This window comes from Electrophorus electricus, chromosome 2 (genome assembly GCF_041902795.1).
Source record: "Electrophorus electricus isolate QZ-2024a chromosome 2, ASM4190279v1, whole genome shotgun sequence".
NCBI lineage: Eukaryota > Metazoa > Chordata > Actinopteri > Gymnotiformes > Gymnotidae > Electrophorus > Electrophorus electricus.
In genome coordinates, this window is record NC_137498.1 from 11804419 (window position 1) to 11814529 (window position 10111).

Consider the following 10111-nt stretch of genomic DNA (forward strand, 5'->3'; position numbering starts at 1 on the left):
AGAGAGAGAGAGAGAGAGAGAGAGAGAGAGAGAGAGAGAGAGAGAGAGAGAGAGAGACGTCACCCTTCTGCTTGCCTTCTCAACACTCCCTTTTCTTTGGTAACGCTGTACGGTGCTTTTTACTTTTTCCTTTACGTGTAAATACAATGATGGTAGCCGTGTGATCTGGCTTGAAGTGGTCCAGGAGAGAATAAAAGTCTTTCAGATTGTCCACACCAGTGTGTGTGTCACTCCATGTTAACTCCACGCATCGCGGTTACCCCGTAGCACCTGTTCCTCACTCCAGGTAAGAAGCGTTACACTGTTTTCATTAATAAGCCTTTGAAGTACTTTGGGTGTCGTAGTGAAATGAACTGACCAAACAGCAGTGAGGGAGGTTATGTTGGGTCTCACCCCCTGAGCTTCTACATCGTGTCCCTGTGACAAAGGACGGAGCCACTTAACTAAGAATGAGACCGTCCTCACTGACAATGTGAGAATATCTGATAGATCACTGACTGATAAAGAAGAAAGAGGACGTACCACATGACATCTTACAAAACCTACCGCATCTCTATATTTGGTGTGTGTTGTGTTGAGCTTAGTTTGTCAGAGTTTCATCTGAATACACTTCCTCTCCACTATAAGTGTAGCTGTGAAGTCATTCAGTAGACCGTATTGAAGAGTGTGTACGGTGTGTATCAGCAGTCCTGCTGTAGCTGTGTGTAGTGTGTGTATAACTCAGTAAGAATGCAGGTGTGTGTTTATCTGCTCCTTGTGCTCCACGCTGCTGATGGTGAGTGTTACCTTCTCTCTACAGGTGTTGTCATCCTTATACATTCATTTGCACAAAAGGTATTTATATCTGGGAGCAGCAGAGAGCAGCAGCTCACCACTTACCCCAGATTCTGTCTATCGACCAAGAAATGTCTGAAGTCCAAATTTTGCCTCTTTAGTTTAGAACAAAAGCTGTTAAATGCTAACGTTGCTAACAAACACTGGAGGTCAACAGAAACTCAAATATAGCCTTCGTAAATAGATACCCACAAACTTCTCTCAAGCCGGTCAAACCGCATCCAAGTGTTAATAAATGTCTCCCAGACTAGTCGGTGTGTCGTATAACTCACTGTGAACTAGACAAGTGAAGAAACACGTCACCGGGAAGCGACCTGGATGAGGTTTGAGGACATGTAGCTCGATATCTGACTTATTTACAAATCCTATTAGCTATCGTTGCTGTTGGCTTCCAGTGTTTATTAGCAATGTTAGCAGCTTTTTTGTTCTAAAGGAGCGAAATATGGACTCCAAACATGTTTTGTCCACCCGAGTTAAGGGAGAATAAAGTAAATTTGCTTCTTCGCCGACTTGTTCTGTTAAGTGGCACTGAAATCTGCGCTGTGGTTCGGTCCGGTAGAGAGGAACCGGTGCTAATTACTTGCTAATTGCTAATTAGTTACTTAAGACCAGCATAAGCTAGGAATTGTAGGGACTTTAGTAAGACTGACAAAATTGAGAAACATGAAGAGTACAAGAGTTTTGTGACTCTTACAATAATCATTTTGCTCTAGAAATCTGTACATTTATAAAAACAATTTGTTTTTTATTATGGTGTGGTATGTGAAATGCGCTCACTTCTTTATTTCTGTTTGTGTTATTCATTCCTCACTTGTGCAGTCTGTGTATGATGCAGCGCTTGTTCACGACCCACTTCTGTTCCAACTACCTGTGACAGAGGTCACACCTCACTGTGGTTGATTGTATATGTGGTACAGTCCTTTATATGTGGTGTATGATGTGTGTGTTTGCCCAAGTGGGGAGTGTGGGTGGGTTTGGGGGAGAGACTACAGAGGATTCTGATCTCATGAATTTTGACGTGCCCATCATATCCCTTACTGAGCTAGCAGTCAAACAAGTCAGTACTACTCTATATTACCATGGAGACCAGAGGAGGGGCAGAGCTCACTACCTGCGGGTTAAAGAGCTGGACTTTTACTGAATCCATTTCAATCAGGAGGTCTCAGCTATCAGGACTTCCCAGAGGGTTTCAGCCAGACAGCTGTCTCCCACTGTGAAGACAGTGTGTGTTTTTTTTTTTGTTGTTGTTTTTCTTTGTTTGTTTTTTTTGTTTTTTGTTTTTTTTACCTATTTATATGGTTTACTGCTGCTCATGCACACTGACTATAGTACTTGCTGACAGTTCGTACAGTGTAGTGACTCAGATTAGGCTGGATCCCTGCTCATCTTTTCTGAAATACAATCCATGCTTAACTATTTGGTCAATCAAAGTAGCCCAGATCTCATCAGTGATGGTTGCTCTTCCTCATCCTCATCCTCTCTCTCCAGTATTGGCCTCCATTTATATCCAACAAAGATATCGAGCCTGTGGCCTGTTTATAGTGCTCAGGCTGCAATGTTGGTGATGACGGCTTCAAGACACCTGTATGGAGAAACTAGTCGCATGCATTGCTCAGGTGTCATTTTGGCCCATTCTTCCACACAAACACTCTTCAAATCCTGATGGTTCCGTGGGCTCCTTCTATGAACTCTGAGCTTTAGTTCCTTCCATAGATTTTCAATTAGATTCATGCAGAAAAAAGCAGAAAAAATAATGTTCTGAAAAAAATCCATAATGGAACAATAAAACAAATTGTTTTTACAAATGTACAGAACTTGCTTGTAGGAGTCACAATTTTAATTGTAGATTTAGCAGTTAGCCTCCTTTCCCAAGTGGAAGATGAACCCAAAAGGAATAAAACACAAGTACTCTGGTTCTTGGAGAGGCTACATTGTAATGTTATCAGTCTTAGTCCTGCCCCATCACTGTTAGTCCTCCACCTACAATTCCTAACTTATGCCAGTCTGAAACCACACCTGGAGTAACTAATTAGCAGTTAATTAGTAATTACCAATAGATACAGCAAATTATACAAAGACAGCACTGAAACCAAGACAGAAGAACATAACTACACTTCACTGGCTAGATATCATACAATAAAAGTGTCTCTGTGTGTGTGTGTGTGTGTGTGTGTGTGTGTGTGTGTGTGTGTGTGTGTGTGTGTGTGTGTGTGTGTGTGTGTGTGTGTGTGTGTGTGTATGTGTTCGTGCACACGTATACTCGTGTGTGAATTTAAGTTTGTTAATTTAGTTTGATCCTGGCGTATTCTGTATTATCTTCATTATCCATTTCTTTGGGTGCTGGTCTGGTGGTGTTAATATGGGCTACAGTAGAATACATCACATCATCCTGCAGAAAATATCACAATTTCAAAATTTTAACACACATACATACAGAATAATGCACATACTGTTGTGTGGTTTGTTGTGTACAGTTATTAATACATAACATGTTGAAAAAAATATGTTGCATTTATACAACAGTAAAATGCATTATAATACAATACTTGGGTTTATAATAAACTACATTACAGTGTTCCTGTAGAAAACCAAACAAGGCAAATGAGACAACTTATGTACACATTAAAGCACACATCCACATATGCAGATGTGTTTACACCTAGACCCCTGCTCTATACCTACACATAATAGGCTGCCATTTAATCTGATTTATATTCATTCACAAACATGTAATCAATCACTAGCCACTATAAAAAGGAATAACCAGTATTCACCTGAAGTCAGTCTTTACTGTAATATGTGCACCTATCTTACAGGTGTGCACCACTGTTTATTGGGTGACCACTGGAGCACTGCTGAGTGGATCCTACCTGGATGGTGGACCACTGTCAAGAAACAAGTGTCTCTGCAGTGGTAGTGTCTTTAGGGCATGTATGAGTGTGTAACAAGAACAGCAGTGTGTCTGGAGTTTATACACAAGCCTGAGGAACTACACGCAGATGTATAATGCAGCTAGAAGATAATGATGTAGTGTAAAGGTGATCCTAATAAAGTGGCTGAGGAGAGTAACCACATACATACATCACCTGCCCTTTTTAAACTACTCAGTCAGGTGTGATATGAGTAGAGAGAAATTTCCTGGAGAGTGAGCAGTACCCAGCTGAAGTCTGTTTCTGTACTGTTCACTCTCACTGGAGATCTCTGTATAACTGGAGTTTTGGTGTTTCTGCCAGGTGAAACTCTCAGGTCTGGTTTGTGGGTCAGTGCAGGAACAGGGCAGTAGTACTGAGTCTCCTGCGAATGCAGTGACCTCTGATCTTCTGATGTTCCAGTGTACAGCCTGCAGAAACACACCAGTAGAAGACCTTCACCATCAATCCCCTCATGTGCATGTCCCAACATTTGAGTTTCATCTCTTTACTCTTTTCACCTCTTTTCTCTTTAACATGGCTTAACTATCTCAAGCACACAGAGATTTGTGATTGTTCAGAGTAACATTTACTATACAACCATGTACTGACTACTTACTTTACTCTGATTATTATGCTCTAGTCTGAGCACTGAATCCGATATGCATGGGTTATATGTAATTAGATATAACTGCACTACAATGACACATTGTGTTCAAGTTTTGGTTTACAACTGAAAGCAGCCTACTAACCAAATCTTAAATTCTACCTTACATGTTCAGGTAATATACAACACACACACGCACACACACACACACACACACGCACACACACACACACACACACACATACACACGCACAATTTTATTCTCAGCACCTACTTTATTAGAAACAGTAACATCACCCATTGGCACTAGTGTCCACATGTGCCTTTAAAGTGCCTTTTATAGGTGGTCAGAGATGTCGTCTCTAAATAAACTCCTATAGATGTTTTCAGTGTTTCTTATAAAGTAGCTACTGAGTAGATCTTTGATGATCTACAGAAGTAGAGAGAAGGTAACACTCACCATCAGCAGCATGGAGCACAAGGAGCAGATAAACACACACCTGCATTCTTACTGAGTTACACACACACTACACACCGCTACAGCAGGACTGCTGATACACACTATACACACACTCTTCAGAACTACACTCTACTGAATCATATGACAACTACAGTTATAGTGGAGAGGAAGTGCATTCAGATGAAGTTCTGACCAACGTCTATCCCCAACACAGACACACATAAGTAAGAATGACAACATTCTCACTAACATATATAGTGATCCTGTAGGGTTTAATACATTGTCATTTGGTATGTCCTCTTTCTTCTTTATCAGTCAGTAATCTAGCAGATAGTTTCACATCATCAGTGAGAACGTCATCATTGTAACTTGAATGTTTCAGTCCGTTGTCATAGAGACAAAATGTGGTTGCCAGTGGGAGTGACCTAAAATGACCTCCCTCAGTGCTGTTTGGTCAGTTCATTTCTCTATAACACCCAAACTACTTCAACGGGTCAAAGGGATCTTTTCTATTACTAATGAAAATAGCAGGTGAAGCTAAACCTGCTATATTATGAGCAGAGTTCACTAAAGCCCTGCTGATGGAGACTGAAGAGCTAGACTGCAGTGGAGAGGGGCCTAAAACAGGCTGCATGAGGCTTCAGAACAAGAAGACTTTAACAGATGATTAAAGGAGCATTTTACTTTCAGAGCATTTTATTACCCACAATGCAGTCCATGAGAACTTAGTGAGGATTTGTTCCATTCATGTTCAAATTGAGTACTGAATCTTTCCATATTTGGTGGGCAATTTGTCTGCATGATTGATGTCTTGTGCTTAGTAGCCAAAACTGGAGCCGGCATTGTAAGAATATCATTCCACCTCTAGGAATGTGAACTCTACTCACACCACAGATGTACTGTTACTTTCAGCATCTACATATTACCAAAGGCCTGTTCCTGTTACTTTTACTCTTAAAATGTGAAAAGAAACATCTTGCATGAGGTCACTCTTAATCTAATCTAATTAGTCAATGGCAGGTAAATTGTGTCTAATAGTCTCTCTGTCTGCCTCCTGATTACTCACTACGGGAAGCAAATTTCCACATTTTTTGCATTCTTGTCTGTTCAAGTGAATTAACTTTTTTGCCAGGCAGATTTTACTCATGTGCGGTGTGACTGACACTTTATACTGAAAATTCAGTGTCTGATGCTGCCTTTAAATTTAACCTAAATAGGGGATGAACAGGGACCACACATTTATTCAGTGGTCTTGGATCTGGACGCATATTGGTCAGTACTTCCACAGACATTACAGAAAATTCTAATTTAAAGACTCAACCCAACCAGCTACAAAATTGAGCTACAAAAAAAAAAAAAAGCAAACATACAAGACTTTGTACATAAATGCTTCATGAACTACAAATTCCATAACGCACTCATAAAGGTAGCTGAGAAATGTACACACTGAGAGAGACTGAGCTACAACTTCATTTATCATGACATGATTTTCTTGGTTGAAATGACATAGTATAACATATTCATATGTGTAGGCCAAACTCTCATCTATGAAGTCTTGTTCTTGTTTGCCCCAACTGCTGTGGTCATCTGTGGTCTCTTGCAGAGATATTGTTATTCATCAATTGTTTTTCAGGACTGTAAATCACTCTTCTATGAGCTGTGGGTTCCTCTTGGATGTGGTATCACAGGGATGCTGCTCGTATGTGGTCACTCTTTGATTCGTCAGTGGTGGACAAACTCTGCTGTTGAACAATCAAGATCAGACTAAAGAAATTCTGAACCATAAGGAGTTAATGCTGGAGCAGAGCTGAGAGTGGAGCTGGAGCAGAGTTGGTGGGCTGAAGACGTACATTTGGAGAACTCTCTCCCTTGGGCTTGTTCTTGTTCTCTCTCCCTCCCTCCCTCCCATTCCTGCCCTGGCCACCCACTTCATCTTCTATCATATCCATGTATTTTCTCTCTCTCTCTCTCTCTCTCTCTCTCTCTCTCTCTCTCTCTCTCTCTCTCTCTCGTGCAGTTTTCAGAACGATACTGTGAAGGGGAGGCAGAACTTGACGCACATGTGTAAACGAAATTCTTTATTTCCAAAACAGGTAGACATAACGTCGAACGTTACTAAATGATGCAAACTAAACGGAACACCACAAAATGGCAGACGAACGATCTAAGAACTGTGCAGAAACCAAAGAGTGATATAACGTTTGATACTAAGGCATCGAAACTCAGATCACACAGCGTCCCGGAGCTTGTATCAGTTTGTCGCGTCTACAGACCGGAGCATTCCCCGTTTCCCAGGCAACCTAGTAACTTCCGGGTTTCGTCATTCTCTATGGGTCCCTGTCTCCGCCCCTTTGTCTCCAGCTGTTTCTAATTTATCACTGATTATAGTCTTATAAAACCCCGTCCCTACGTATCGTGTTTGTCTGTTATTGTTTCTCATGACGCCTTCGTTAATATGGCTCTCTCGGTTGTTGGTTAGTTCGCGACGGTCTTAGTCTCGCTTTGTCTTGGTAAGAGTGTTTCTGTCTTTCATTTAGTTTGTGATAAGAACCTGTGTTGCTCCTTACTCCTGTTTTGTTTGTTTAGATCTCATTTGTACTCTGTGTTTGCCGTCTACGCAAGGATGAGGGTGAGACTGTTTCATAAGTTTGGTACTGTTCTATAAGCTATAAAACAAATTGGAAATGTGGAAAATATAGAGGCCAAAAGGGAGAACAAATGTTTCATAACGTCAACCCGTTCTCTCTGTGTAGTTTGCAAGATTTTACTGTGCTGCGTTTTCATATAAAAAGGAAAAATGATTTTAAACAAGTTAATTCAGAAATTTAATGTCTAAACATCATTACTGATCATCAAAAAACCTATAAAAAAATTAAATGATGGCGGTGCAGTGTTATTTATAGAGCTGCGCAGTTTTGAATCTATGGCTGCTAATTTCTAAAAACCACCAGGTGTCGCTGTTTTGTCAAAAGCTTTCGATGCTTCGAATCCTTTAGCAGTACAATAAGGAAGAACCTCAAACGCTTCACAAGACTTCGTCTGCACATCATTGCCGATAAAAACACAGCTACAGCAGTAACGCTGCTACACATCTTATACACTCTACAAAACTACAGTGTACTGAACGCTCTGAAAACTGCAGATCAGACTACAGTCTTTCTGTGGGAATCACCACAAAACTATGACCTGGAACTCTACAACTCTCTGTAGAACTCCACTGAAATTCATCACCCACTAATATCCACAGTAGAGGGTAAGTGTGTTCAAGTGCAAAATAAATTATTCCTCCACTTCTTTCTCTCTCACATACAGACTAAATCTAACAGTGAAACAGTGTCTTTCTAGTGTCATCACTTCCTCCTGAGCTTCCCAGTGTTCAGTCCCCATCCTCAGTAAAGTGATCCTGCAGTAAGTAGTGCTACACAGTGATCCCCCTCAGCACTGTTTGGTCACATAATTTCACTCCTGCGCTTAATGATCAGAAGGCCAAACAATGTATAGCTTAACAAATATTAGAGAGATCAGACAAGATCTCTAGACTACATGCTGATCAAAATAAACATTGCTCATTTAATCAGGTAAACCTGAGGATTGTCTAATAACTTTCATATTCATAAAGTACAGGTGGAATGCAGCCATCTATGATCATGTAATTTCATACGATGAAGTAAAAACTACTTAAGAGAAGCTGAGAGATCTACCATTGAGACAGAATCACTAAAGCAGTCAGCAGGGGGTTGTGCTCCTTGTGCTCCATGTCCAGGGTGGCTCTGTGGCTCCTTTGTGACTGTTTGGACCATCACTAAACACATTTGCTAATTACAAGAGTTTCTGATAATGGCAACCATCTAAAGATCACTTTAGAGGTAGACTGTTTGATGATGAATATCTGTAACATAACTAATTTAGGCTGTGGGCTAGTGTGCACTACAATGTAACAACAAAATAAAATAAACTGAAAAAAGGGCCAAAAACAGCAAACATACTAATAAATTTAAAAAAAAAATGTATAAATGTAAAAATTGAGAACAGGAATAGAGTGGGCTTCCTTGCCTAGTGCCTCTGTGACATTTGATGTTATTGCATTAGTACTGACCTTTGGTGTGGTATAAAGGAGTTTACACAATGTGAGGAGAAAAACTTCCAGTTTCCTTTATCGAAAGCCTTCTCTGCGTCCAGTGTGACTATAGCAGTTTGTAATATGTAGAGTGAAGTGTAATGCATTTGGTAAAGTAGTCTACGCATGTTAATGGTTGAGTGTCACCTTTGATGAAATCAGTTTGATCAGGGTGTATCAGTGATGGAATATGTTCTAATCTAATGACTAATGCTTTGCTAATTTTTTTTGTCATTTTTTGTTTCAATGTTTCCCTAGAGCTGGGGTTTGTACTTAGAGATGCAGATTTCATAAAAAGGATTGAATAAGGACGGACTTTAGTAAAACGTGTTCAGAGTTGTAGACCAATACCACAGACCAAACATCTTTCAGCTCCAAGACAGTCTGACTGCTGTCCAAGGTACTGAAACTGCACCCTTCAGCCAAGTTCAGAACCTGTGCTGTACACAGCTGCCCTGTATATGGCTGCCCAGTGAGACCCAGACAGGAGGCCCTGGTGCTTCCTCAGCTGTAGCTGTAGCCACTCACCTTCCCATCTCACCAAATACTAAACGCCTTTAGAGGGGGCGCATATCCTACATTTATCCTTTCTTTTATAGTTTTCTTTGGTGTCCTCTTACAATGTTTGTGTGGCTTGATCTTCCAGCAAAAGTCAGATAATAATTCAGCTTTACACAACTATTTTCTAACGTCTCCTTATCCCTAAGAATTAAACAGGCCATTTCTATTGCTGTACCTTTAGAATGCAAGATAAATGAGCTCTGTTCTGATTGGCTACCCCGTGCTTCATTTAAAAAGCACTAAGATCTGAAATATGTCTGAGAACTGCAATGTAGGTGGTAGAGGTTAAACTGCTGTAGGCCGAAGAGGTGGAGATATGTAAATGAGCTGGTTCTCGTGACATCAGAGAAACAGTGATTTCAAAATGGGATATTTTATAGATTAGATTCCAAATATGGCCCATAAGGAATGGGACCTGGACCACTTGTCTTGCCAAATGTATTTATTCAAAACTAATCCAACTCTATCCTTTAGGTAGTGAGCTCCGCCCCTCCTGAGGTCTCCATGGTAGTATAGCGTAGTACTGTCTTGGATTTGATGGGTATGTCAGAATTCATGAGATCAGAACTCACTGTAGTCTCTCCCCCAAACCCACACCCACTCCGTATTTGGGAAAACGCACA